Source organism: Serinus canaria, chromosome 8 (genome assembly GCF_022539315.1).
Source record: "Serinus canaria isolate serCan28SL12 chromosome 8, serCan2020, whole genome shotgun sequence".
NCBI lineage: Eukaryota > Metazoa > Chordata > Aves > Passeriformes > Fringillidae > Serinus > Serinus canaria.
Window position 1 is genome coordinate 21,451,581 of NC_066322.1, and position 13,190 is coordinate 21,464,770.

General features: G+C 37.1%; 1 long non-coding RNA gene across 5 annotated transcripts in view; it reads left to right on the top strand.

Annotated features, from left to right (window-relative positions):
- The window catches only part of LOC108961767 (uncharacterized), a 61,769-nt gene extending 48,866 nt beyond the window's left edge, over positions 1-12,903 (top strand). For 2 of the 5 annotated variants that reach the window (XR_001990129.3, XR_007778145.1), the window contains exons 4-7: positions 8,501-11,148; positions 11,806-11,879; positions 11,962-12,033; positions 12,118-12,903. This is a non-coding gene — a long non-coding RNA (uncharacterized LOC108961767). The remainder of the gene's footprint in view (positions 1-8,500; positions 11,149-11,805; positions 11,880-11,961; positions 12,034-12,117) is intronic. The other 3 variants (XR_007778146.1, XR_007778147.1, XR_007778148.1) reach the window with 3 other exon arrangements.
- The last annotated feature ends 287 nt before the right edge of the window (positions 12,904-13,190 follow it).

The following is a 13,190-nucleotide window of genomic DNA, read 5'->3' on the forward strand; positions in this document are numbered from 1 at the left end:
CTCAGTAAAGAGGTCTAGGACTATTCTGCTGTTGATTCATTCATGATCAGCTCTGGTTTTGTGATATTATTGTATAACTGAAGTGTAAATGCAAGAGAGGCGTAGCTATCTAAAGTATTTCAGAGTTTTTTTTATTTAAAGAAGAGTCTTATGTTCTCTTTGCCCTAGATATGGTGGGGTTTTAGACTCCACATTTTCCAATTCTTTTGGTTACACAAGACTAAGAAGGACCATATATTTTTCATGATATAGGGACATGTGATGATTGAAGATTATTTAGCCAGTATTTGGTATGGCATGAATTAGAGTATCCAAGTGGAAAGGAATTTCAAGATTTAGATCTAAGAACTCAAATGCACCCAATCAGAACCACAGGTAGAAGTCTGAACCAAAATTTGAAACTACCCTCAAAGTCAGCACCCGTTATTTGAAGACATTTTATACTCACTAAACAGATACAGATCAAAATGAAAGAGCAAGCAAAGCAAAGTGAGATAATAAGAGCAAAGCAGAGAACATGCTCAGAGGGGAAAGGGAAATTGAGACATTTGTCATTAACATCTGACTTGGATGTCTCTTAATGGGTTTCTATTGAGTTCTATGTTATTCAGCTGTGATTGCTACTAAGAATAAGTTTTTACATCTCAGAATATTCTGGGTTGGAAGGGAAACCCACAAGGATCATCAAGTCCTACTTGAGTGAACAACCCATAGGGGACTGAACCCACAGCTTTGGGTTTTAGCACCACACTCTCACCATGTTTTGAACTAAAAACATTTTGGGCTATTGCACGCTGTTCACTTGAGAGACAAACTGCAAGGAATTTAACAGATTTCTGTGATATTCCTACACTCAGATTTCAGTCTTCAGTGATGCACGAAAGAAAAGCACTGGGATTTTCAGAAGAAATTCCCCTGAGTGTCAAGGAAGGAAAATTTTTTTAATCCCTTGTCCTTTTGAAATTCCCTGCATGTAATTTCAGGGTAATGTATTGTTTTAAAAAGCCAGGTAGAGAATTCTCTAGAAAGCTAAAGGTTAGATTTCCTGATATGCAGATATGCAAACCTCTGGCTCCTGCATTCTCATGTACCAAAATGTTGCAAATTTAGCCAAAAAAATCCAATAAAACCCCAAACCAAACAAACAAAAAACCAAAATCACAAAACAAAACAAAAACCAAACCAAACACGTAGCCACCAGAATGTACTACATTTATGTAAATATTTTCAGAAGACACATTGTGCAGATAATCCAATATAATCATAAAGAGCTCAATGAGATTCTAATCCTAACATTAAAGTACCCAAAATAGCTGCTTCAAGATGGAAAAAAAGGCAAAAAACAGAGGGGACAGTGAAAGTGCTTAAAGCGTTATAGGAACCTTTATATTTTATATTCAGGTGGAGTTTGTCATGAGCAGCCCACTCCCTTTTGGCGCTGAATAATTCCCAGCATTTTCATATCACATCTCAGATACACATATCAAAGACAACTTTCTAATCTTGCAAGTGTGCTTAGAGAAAAGGAAGGAGAGCAAAAAATAGCAATAAACTCCCCCTTTCTCCCTTGTCCTCACCTTACTGGCCAATACTTCTTGTTTTTATCAAATATCTGAAGAATTCTCCTCCTAGACAGAGGAGAAGACCAAAAGAAGGTAACCAATTTGTATGTGCATCCTATCATGCTTTTAGTTTATAAATTAAGATCAATTATATATATATATATTTCTCTAATAATAGGCAAAATTGCAATGCTAGACAAAAAAAGTGTCTAGGATCTGCTACTTTTATAGGCTTGTTAAATGAATTTTACATTAGAGAAGAATCTAGATATCAGATATCATTTGTCTTCAAATTCCTCCCCGTTTTTACCACACAAGTATGGTGAATCCCTAAGTATTGTAGCTGGTTGTTCTCCTTCCTCACCTCATTGTGTTTGACATTACTAGTGCTGTGAACACCATGTGACAATAATACTGAGTTCAAGACAGGAACCCTCATGTGCCAAGAAAAACAAAAATTCTGCATTTCACAACAAGAAAATTAAGTTTCAGAAACATGAGACTGGTTGTACCTTTCTTTGCTCATAGTCTATTCTTCCTTCCATCCTATTCACTAATTTATTTATTCCTCAGTCTTGTACTCCATCTCCCAAGCCTTCAGTGACAGCTTTTAGAACCTTAAACCAGTCTCAATCAATAGGTTGAAGTCAGCTGTCAGATCCATGGGATCAGAAAGATCAGAACACATTTATTCAAAGTCCAAGTGCAGTGCCTTATTCAGACAGCTATGCTGCCTGCTAGTTATTGGGTGGAATTGAAAACAAAAGTTATATTAAAAGACAGCAGGATCATTATTTCTCCTTTCTGCCCCACCTCTTCAAGTGCCTGAGGTCATTTTCCACAACAAAAATGAAAGCCCTTCTTGAAAGTGTTTTTGTGCTAAACAGCAGTGGTTAATTTCTTGCAACTAATTAGTTATTCAAGTGAAAGTATAATGATCCTCCAACATGATTGAAAGTGCTTCAACTGAGTTTTCTGCTAACAGCATACTTCTAGAAAAGATGCAATAAATCAGCAGGGTTATGGAAATCTTTAAACAAAAGCAAGTCTATGACAGGAACCCATTAAAGATACAGCCATGTAATATTTATGCACCTAGCTGACTCGTGCTTTTAACCCAGCACTTTCAGCCATAGCTTTTTAGCACCTGGGTAGTATTCAGTAAGAATGAAATTCACCCTATCTGCTAAGAGCCAGCACAATGTCTCTGCTTTAGGTGTTCAGAGTATAGGGCTTAAGGGATGGAACTTCCCTCCAGATGGAATTTCATCCAGATATTTCTAAATAAAGATGCAAATAGAACACCTATGAACAGCAGAGAAAATATAATCTGTGAGCCTCAAGCTCCCTGATTACCTTTAGCAAGAAAAGAGCAGTCACTGACACAAGAATGGTTTATAAATCCAGGGAGGTATTGATGCAGAAACAAAACTCTTCAGAATAGCCAGTATCACCTATGATTGTTCAGATTATGATTTGTGATTAGAAGTGGTTACCACAATGGTGATAGGGGATCTCTTGAGACTTTTACAGAAAGTCCTGGCTGTGTAAAATGCCATCCACTTACTCCTGAATCTACTAATTCATTTCAGAATTTGTATTTAAATGTGTTGGGTACTGCAGAAAGGCAAGACCCTGCGGTTGAAAAACACATTTTGAGATAATGTTTGAGGCTTCTGGGTGCTACAGATGCCCTGAGCTGTTTAAATCTCCAAAACAAAGATATATTTCCCTTTCTTTTTTCACAATAAACTGTCTGTAGGTATGCCTGCATGTACTTTTAAGCTACACAAGTGCACATGAAGCAAAGAGAATGGTTTCATTTATTAACTTGTTTGGCTGTAGATGCTTTCCCTCATCCCATTCACTCATTTACTTCATTGCCAATCTCCCAGTCAGTCTTCCCACAGTTTTAAAAGACAGAATTTGGATTCACATCCAATTCAAGTTGAGGACTCAAATGCAGTTTCCTGGCCTACCTTTCCTTGCTGCAGAAAAAGGCTGCAAAAAAGGGAAACCTTGCTGCTGTGAGTTTGAAAAAAGAAGACTTCAGGGAAAGATGCAGGAACTGCTGTTTATTTGGGACTCTGGGAGGAGGGAATTGAAGGACAGAGAAAAGGAAACCAGACATCACTCCCCCTTCCCACTAAAATCAAGTTTGTCTTAATGATAGGTTTTTGGGCCAATGACCACTTTCAACTCACACCTTCTGTTGGAAAAATAAATTAGGAATCCAGCTTTATTTTGTCAATAGAAAGTTTAAAGTGGTCACTGGAGCAAAAAGCTTTTCAAAGGATAGCTGAGCTCAACAAGGACAAGGAGGAGGATGCTGAGAAAGCCACAAAGACACAGGCAGATTACAAACCATTAAAGGCTATGACATTTTTCAATAATAAAGAGAAGGCATTTAGAACAGTTCTGGTAATTTGTATCTATTTATTTCTTTAGAAGAATATGTATTTCTTTAAAAAGTCTCTGTCAGAGCAGTAAAAGGTATTTTGTGTTTGTGTGTGTTGATCTTGATAAAAAAAGAGCCACCAGAAAACAGTGAACTAGACATTTGCTCCCTGAATACATGGGATTATGCTTCACATTCGTGCTGTAAATCATTGGATCCTGTACAACTAATTGTACTGCAATGGGTTTTGCTATGCTAAATATTTAAACTGTGTGCCCAGTCCTTCAAAGTCTGAGCTTATTCTGTGTTCAGAGCTTTTTAGAGTTGAGTCAATAGCATATTTGTTTTGAATGGCTGCTCCTAGATAACAGTAACAAAAATCCAAAACTTGTTTACATCATTTAACATGCCTAAGAGCTTAGCCTGAGACATTAAAAAAGCCACACAACAACCAAGCAGAAAAATGCAATCCTTTAGAATAGTCTCTACTGGTGAAAAGAAGTTACACCATCAAAAAGCAAAAAGAATGTTTTGCCAACTCTGGACCAAGAATTGCTTTGTTTTCAAACTGGAGCAATGACTGGCATAAAAAGACTTCAAGGAATTTCCTCTTCTCCCTGAAGATAGTCATGAGCCTTTCTACTGCCCCAGACTTTGTGTTGTAGTGATTGCAAGGAGAGGTGCCTCTTGTGGGTCCTAAGCAGAAGCCCTTGTTGATCAGAGAGTGCAAACTGTGGAAAAGAGTCAAAACAAAGCAATTCAGGCAATTCCATCAATCCTGGGAAAACTGTTCCCATCTGAGCAGTACCTTCAGCTCTAACAGGCTCTAGTATCAGCTGTGTAGCAAATACTCCTGACCTATTTTCTTAACTTGAATTGCTGCCTTAAGAACAAGGCTTCACCAACATGTACACACCAACACTCATGGAGTGTTCTACACATTCTCAAAGTGCATTTGTGGTCTAAATTCTGTAAAGTATGGTGATGTTTTTGGGAGCAAAGATGAAGCATAATTTCTCATCTGTTTTAAATAAGACATGAAGAATACCAAGGATGTTAGTAAGAAATAGATTAGCATACTGAAATTTCACAAAGGAAAAAAATGCAGAAATGCCAAAATGCAATTACAGCAGAGGAAATAATGCAACCAGGCAATAATTTACCATCCACACATTTTTAGAATCACTGTTCTAATTGTTAGAATCCAGTGCAGAGTAGTAGACACAGTATTTGAAAAAACAAGCCTTTCATATCACTTCACTACCTCGAGAGCTCCTGATCCCTAATCTGGAAGCAGACAAAACTCAAAAAGGTGCCTCTTTTCCAGTGAAGACGTGACTTCCCCTCCAAGGGCCTGGGGCACTGTGCCTCAGATGCTAATAGCCTGAGTTGTGTGCAATAGCCCTATATTGTTTATATAGCACTTCACATGTTCAAAGCACTATGAGATATCAGCCATCACTACATTTTATGAGGCTGTAAGTATTACCCACTAAACATCAGGGTTCAAATGACTTGCTCTTGATCAAAAGAAACTTTGTGCAGCAGGACCATAATTATTTGAATTTGGTAATTCTTGCAGACCATTCCTATGGCAACACAGAATGAAGAGGGGGATGGGATACTAAAGCCAATTGCTATCACACTCTGCGCTGGCAGGAGATGGACACATAGAGGATCTCTTAAGCAAACCTACTCTCACAGCACCTTTTATAGAAAATTCTAGAAAATTATTTTAAAAATCAGAAGCAAAAATTAAACAAAAGGTTTTGAAAGCCCACAAGCATGTTTTGCTATATGTATCTATTTCACATATTCACTGTGAAGAACATAAAAGACAACATGCAAGTGGTACTGAAGTACTCCAGAAATCCTAAAAGGGGGTTATGATTTCATTCTGAAGTAGTTTGGGAGATTTTATACCAAGACTAGTGGGCAACTTAAAAGCAAGTTCATTTTCTGCAGAAAAAAAAACTATGGCTGACTACAGTAGGACTCAACTTGTAAAAATATAGAATGGTTTTGCTCTCTATTTTTATACATATGTTCTTCCTCTGAAAATTCAACTATGCTGACATTTATATCACTAGTCTCAAAGTATCAAGTCTCTGTTCCTGAAAAAGAATACAAACACAAAGGAGATGTTGAAAAACAACCAATGTATCCACAGTATATATGACAACCAAAAAAAGGCTTGACATAAATGCTAAACAGGATAGATGCTGAAGACTTCTCTTTTCAACTGAAATCACTTTATCCAAAAATCCTAACACTGAGATTGAAGAAAGAATAAGAGAACTCTTATCCTCTGCCTTCCATCCTGTGCCCATCCTCTTCTACAATATTGTCTTTCCCACCTCTTACATTTTGCCTCATACACAGCCCTGGTTTCCACACTCACCATATGTTTTCAGAGTACAGCTTCACAGTTATTTGTCTTAGAACCTTGCCTGCAGAATCACGTGGGAAATAGATCATACTACTAAGACAACAATGTAGACCACTACACACAGTACAGATTCATCAAATAAGAAAAGGGTGCCTGTTTAAAGCTATCACAGGAAGGGGGAGGGAAAGAAATTCTCTTCAAAGGCAGCAATGAGTGCAGAGAGAATTACTAACAGAACCTTTTGAGTTTTAGCCAGGTTGATCATGTTGCTGTGAATATTTATCCTCTATCTTACAACTTTCACTTGGCATTTTTCAGGTACAGGCTACACAGAGCTAAATCAATGCCAGACTATGCTTGCAATTTCTACTGTTTTGATTAATATTGCCTGAAAAGTTAAATTTCTGAAATATTTGCTAAAATATTAAAGTATAACAACAATAGGTGAGCATTACTTCATGGCTATTAATGTAAGAACCAGTTACCATACTCCATCTACTGATCTAAAGAACAGATGTTGGCATATGATTTATGGACACTGAAATATGTGCATATCTTCCATAAATAGTAATGTGTTCCAGTAACAAAGAGTAGAGAATTGTGATCCATGAGACTGGGAAGTTGCAGGCAGTATTAGAATTTATTTACCAATTTCTTGGCTTTAAATAAAAAGCAAATCTCAGAGAGCCAGGGCCTGAATCCCATATGCTGGAAAAGTGCTTACAATGCCAAACAGGACTAACAACATGAAGTAATAAATTGCAGTCAGACTCAAACGGGCAGATACAAAAGTCTGTTTAGAACATGAGTGTAACTATGATTTGTTACGTAAGAGTAAAAATTTATATTGATTGAGACGTAATAAATCTAAACAGTAAGCAAAAAGCCAATATTACTGTGCATACTTTCACATTAAATATGGGCTTGGAAGTTTCTTTAGTATCAAGATGTAACAAAATACTAATCAGGTAAAATTCTAATGGGCAAAGAATAGTTCTGAGCTCTGCAATTAAATTATTTCTGGAAGTGCAATCAAATATTTGATTGAACTAATATTACTGCTGCTTCTCACATTTGTTCTGTTCCTAAATTAGCTAGGCTAATCAGTATCCCACCTCATAGCCTGTGTTGTAAACATGTAATATTAGCTGATGGGTATCATTTCAAGAGCGCAGTCAATTTTTGGACAGCAAACTTACTCAAAAACTTGGTCAAAGCCTGCAAACACACAAAGCAGCATGTTTGGAGATGTCACAGTTTCTGGGCCATCAGCACTCTGATAAGACAGTGAACTTCAGATCACTCTCTGATGGCTATTCATGTCAAGCAAGTTTTGATTTAGTTTAAAAACCAGTTTTGTGGACATATTTAATCTCAAAGTGTTTTCTGTTTTTCCACCCTCTTATTCTATGAGTAAGAACCAGGAATTTACAAAAAAGCAGCCTTGTAGAATGCAGAATTTAAACACAGCAATCACCATTTTTTGCTCCTGTCTCAGGCTGGCATGCACTAGTTCTTCAAGATGTTATGCAGCTGCTACTCTTCCCTAGAGATGGCTGTACTCCAGTAATACTCCCTCAAACTTTTTTTTTTTTTAGCAGATGTTAACAGAGTTGTTTCCATAGGTCTAAGGCAACATGAAAACATGGTGATTCTGTGGTTGGATTTCTTGAAAAACATTAGCCTTAGATTTACTGCAACAGTAATTAGGAGCTGATGCTACACTCCAACACACTGCAGAAACAACTGCAGTTAGTGTCTGTAGAACACAGTCAGAGTCTTAGATTACAGTGATTGTTATTTGATTCTGTTCTTGCAGTTTTTTAGATCACAGAAGAAACAAATACTTTCCATTTTGTCCTCTTGATAGCTGCACAGATTCTTTACTTTCAGCATATATCTCAAAGTCATCTAAGAACAAATTGAATTTCTAATAACTACAGTCAACTGGATTTAATTCCTTTCAGTGGAAGCACAGCAGTGTCAATACTTACTGAGATTTAGTATTACTGCTGATTTATTGAAAGTAAAATGTCAATACAACATGAAAATTTGTCATTTTCGAAAGGTTTAATAAAAATGATGAACACAACACAAAAAATTGAAAAAACAAGAACCAATAACTGATCATTCTAATTCACTTTTTTCCAGATGAGCATCCAGGTATCAGCTGGTGTAAACCCAGATGCCACTGATGTCAATGGAGCTGCGTCAGTTTACTCTAGCTGAGAATCTGATCCCAAGTGTGCCTCTGCCATTTTTAGATGCTGCCACTGGAATGCATTTTTGCAAGACAATTAAAAAAAACACATCCACACATTGCATTTCTTCCTGTCCCCAAGTGTTTAACTGGAAGTCTGTTGACAGACTGTGGGAGAGGGCAAATAGGAGGTGGAAGTAGCCAACAACTGCATCCATAGATAACTTTGCAGTATCAGTATGAACGCTGTTCGATTGTCTTCCTTTCATACAAATGAGTATTTGGCTTCAGAAAGTTTTAACTCCACCTTCCACCAAAAAACAGTTCCATGTCAGGAAAAGAAAAATGGTGCTGTAAACCATGTGAAGTATCTACCTCATAAAGTTGCTAACTTAGTATTTTAACCAGTACACATAGATTGTTTTAATGAACCATTAGAAAAAGTACCTAAAGCTACAAGAGCCCCAGGCTGAGTTCTTTGTATTCACCTAAGTATTTGATTCTAAGCAATCTCCCTGCTGTACCAGCAGAAAGACTGGTAAGTGTTCTAAGGCAGCTGTTTGAAGTGGCCTGCAAGCCAGACTTCCATCTGGCTGACATCTTTCATAACTCATCTAGCATTTGTGTGGGTGAGAGAAGAGGGAGAAAGAAAAAGGTGGGGCAATAAGCAGGGCAGAATAGTACTTGACAGCTCCACCATTTCTATGCATGGAGAGGGAGCTTTTGCCTCTGTTTTACATAAGACAGTTGTTAACATGAGTGCATTGTATAACAGCTTCCCAGCATTAACCACTACAATGAAGTTGGAATGTTGGTCTTTTGATTCAACATAGCAAGGTCAAAATGGAAAAGGTAATTAATTAGAACTGAAGATGCAGCTCACATAGTATTGAAATAATTGTCTATTTGTGCAAGCACAACAACCATATCTTCAATTTAGGTCAGGCCATCAGGAGGAGGAAAAGGACTGAAGACTGAAGATGAGATGCTCTACTTCACACAGTTGCCCTCTGGAAGGACTTGCAAAGGCAGTCACTTAAATTAAGTACAGGTCATCAGACAAGATATCTAATCTATTCCTAAGACAGGCAGCTCTAGCAGTCCAAATCCCCATGGCCTTTGCAGCGACATGATGAACTACTTCCTCATGTACCTCTGTCAATTCACGTTAGGTTGCAGTTTTTTTAAAGCGATATTTCATGTACATCATGACCCTATTGCTCAAAGCAAGGAAAGTGCTTTGGTTTATTTATGACCTACTAACCTTAAATAAAAAAAAAAAAAATACATCCAATCTGAATGCTCACATAAGCCTGCAGATTTGAAATAAAATTTAAAATAAAGCTGGCATTTGTAACAGCTACCTAAGCCCAATAAGAGATTTTAAAAAAATGAAAACCAGACGAAAGAAAATGAAAGCATATTTACCCTGCATAACCTGCCCACATCAGGAATCAGGGCTGGAACCCAGAAATACCTTTTTTACTTAGAAGTTTCAGTCCATTTCTCAGGCTAGATCACCAAGGAAATACTGAGGTTTTCCATGATAGGGGGTGGGGAGGCATTAATAACCACCTGTGAAAGTAATTCCTTCGAAGATGTAATCCACCCAGCCACAAGCTCTACACAGCTCCTCTCCTTCCCTGTACCCCATCCCAATTGCCAGACATCAGCCAGGCAAGTCCCCATACTGAAATATGAAGTGACAGATGGAAGCAGCGAATAAGAGCATGAGTACTGAAAGGAATTGAGAACAGAAAACAAGCTTATAATAGGGCAGATCTTAAACATGAGCAACCCTAAACTATAAAGTTATTCATTTGGCTAGAACAAAGTTGAACAGATGCACATAAGACTGAGTTGGAGAGCCTTATTCTCTCATCACTCATGCCAGTGTGCAGAGGTCTTCTCCTGACATCCATGGAATTATGCCTTAGAAATTTCAGTACAAATAAATGGAGAAATAAAAATAATAACAGCTAAAATATTGGCAGCAAATATCCTGTGCTGCTGTATTGGGAAAGAAAGGTGGGCTGCCACACTTCATTAAAATGTATTTGATTTAGGTATATTCATAATCAAAGTGGCCTTCATAAACAAAACACATCTAATCCACCATAATAGTTGATTCTGTTCTGGTCTAGTTCTCCAGTAGGCTATATTAATGACTTTTTCTTTTAATTTAGCATTAGATGGAAAATACTGTTGAATCAAATAATGCAATAAATACCTCTACATGCAGAGCAACTCATTGAAAGAAACAGTTAGGACCAAGTCCTCGTCATAGTGTTTGTTTACAAAATAGGCTCGGGCAGCACACTGATCAACTCCAGTCCTTAAGTGTGGGTTCCCCTAACACAAGTACAGGCAAAACCCCAAACATTTATAAAGCCTTAGAAATAACAACAGATGGAAGAGAGAGAGCAGAGGGCTTCTTTAAGCAAAGGATAAGGTAAACAGACAAACTGCAACTCTTGTAAGTCAATGAATCAGTCACATCATTTCAGCACACTGAAGAGTGGACCTAGCAGAAAAGAATTCTGACAAGCTGAGCTTCAAGAACACCTGCATAAGAACTCTGCTCACAAATGAAAATAAGGTAAAATTTCTGGATTACTGAGTTTTGCCTTCTTATTCAGCCCCTAAAACTCTTCTGCAACACAAAACCTACAACCTTAATTTTTAAGTATGATTTATTTTTATTTATAATTAGGACAATTGAGTTGGAAAGCTCAGAAGATTAGGAAAAAGTGCTGTGTTACTGTGGAAATTTGTAAGAATAAGGACTTTACTCTGTCATTATCAGCTGGATGCGCACAACATGCTGAGACAATAAAAAATTAAAATAAATATAGGTCAAGCCTTGATATACAGTCACCTTTTTTCCTCCTGAAAACTATCACAACAGGTTCTTTACATGTGAAATTTGTAAGGAAAAAAGCCCTACTGTCTCTGAGATGTTTTTTGAAAAATTAAGCCTTCTTTAAAGAAAAATTATTTTTCATCAATCCTAAACAAGTTTTAATCCAATTGAACCATGTCAATAGAAGAAATTTTTCTCAATTGAGCAATCTCAAATTGGCAACACTAACTTCTAAAACTCTTAGCCAGCTCTGTTCATTTATGGGATCTCATGTTTTGTTTTACCGTGAAGTTCAGTCTTGTGAAATAACAGACAACATTAATCCACTCGTGCCTGGATTTCTAACCTTTATTTTTAAAGCCTGAGTAAGAGAAACATATTTTCTTTTCATAGAAAGAAGTCTGGGAAACTGCCAGCTCCTTGCAGAAAGACTGAAACGTGATCGGCAGAGAAGGGTGTTGGTGTCGGTAAGAGAAAAATGATTCAAGTTGCATCATCTGTATAATTAAAATCACTGTGTGAATTTTGATTTTCCCCCCCTACTTTCAGACATTTGAGGATGCAGTCAAGTCAATGGAGTTCTGTTGTAGTGGTTGCTTCAGTGAACATTCAACGCTGTCGGTGAGTTTGGAATTAAAGTGAAAACCATCGACCGTTGATTGTACCCTCCAGCTAACCATCCTCCTCCTTACTTCATGCTTTCAGGCCTTAACACCGAAGATAGCAACCTAACCATCACATGATGTTTCTCCCTCACCCTGCCAAGCTTTATAAAAAGGTCACAATCAACATTCATTGCTGTCGGTGGGTTTAACTATGTGGACAAGCTCACTGAACAATGAATGCAACTGTGGCCCCACAATGTACAGTTGCTGTTGAGAGGAGCAGCAGCTCTGAAGGCAATAGTGAGAAGCAAACACTTATAAGCTACAGTTTTTTGGTCAGAAAAATAGTTGGGGGTATCCACTTTTTGCTTGCTTGGTTTTGAGTGTGTTTAACTTAGCTGACTAGAAAAAAAAACCCTTTTTCTGGAGTATCGTCCTCACAGGGTTCAGTACCATTGAAAATGTGAAAATTCTTATTTAGTATGTATGCAGAAAAAAATAACAGGACAGGAAGCTCTGTATATCCATTTCTAAGGATGCTGACATAAGAAGAAAGAATACTTAATTGCCATTTAACTAGGAATTGTTGAAGGGTTCAAAAGTTTATTCTATACTTGTAATGACAAATACAACTGGGAACAAATGGGATTTAAGAGTTATGGATAAAAATGTTACATCAAAAAATATTAATTAATTTTACAATAAACTGATTTTAAGAACACAAATACTATTGCATTTGCTATTTTTAGGGATCTGAAAGATGACAAAGAAATGTTTATCCAGAAATAATAATGGAAAAGCAGTTAAATTTTAAAGTTACTGTAAACTGAGTACCTATGTCACACTCTGAGTTTTGCAGTAAGAAAATAAAGTGTAAATAAGCTCACATTGTGTCCTTAATTCTTTGTAACCCTTTATTAGCCTGGTCAGACACACAAAAGAACCAGTCTACATTTCTCACTTCATGCAATCATCCAAGGTAAGTTCAGCCTTTGGACTCAATGCAACTCAAACACTCTGCAGCAGGAATTGCTTACAAACTCACAGCATATCATCATATCACTCATTTCATTCTTCTTATTATGGTAATGTTTATAAACAGTACTTTAGTCTGATTATTTACAAAGATTCCATTAGTCACACAATTAATCTTGTGTACTAAGCTTACTTGGT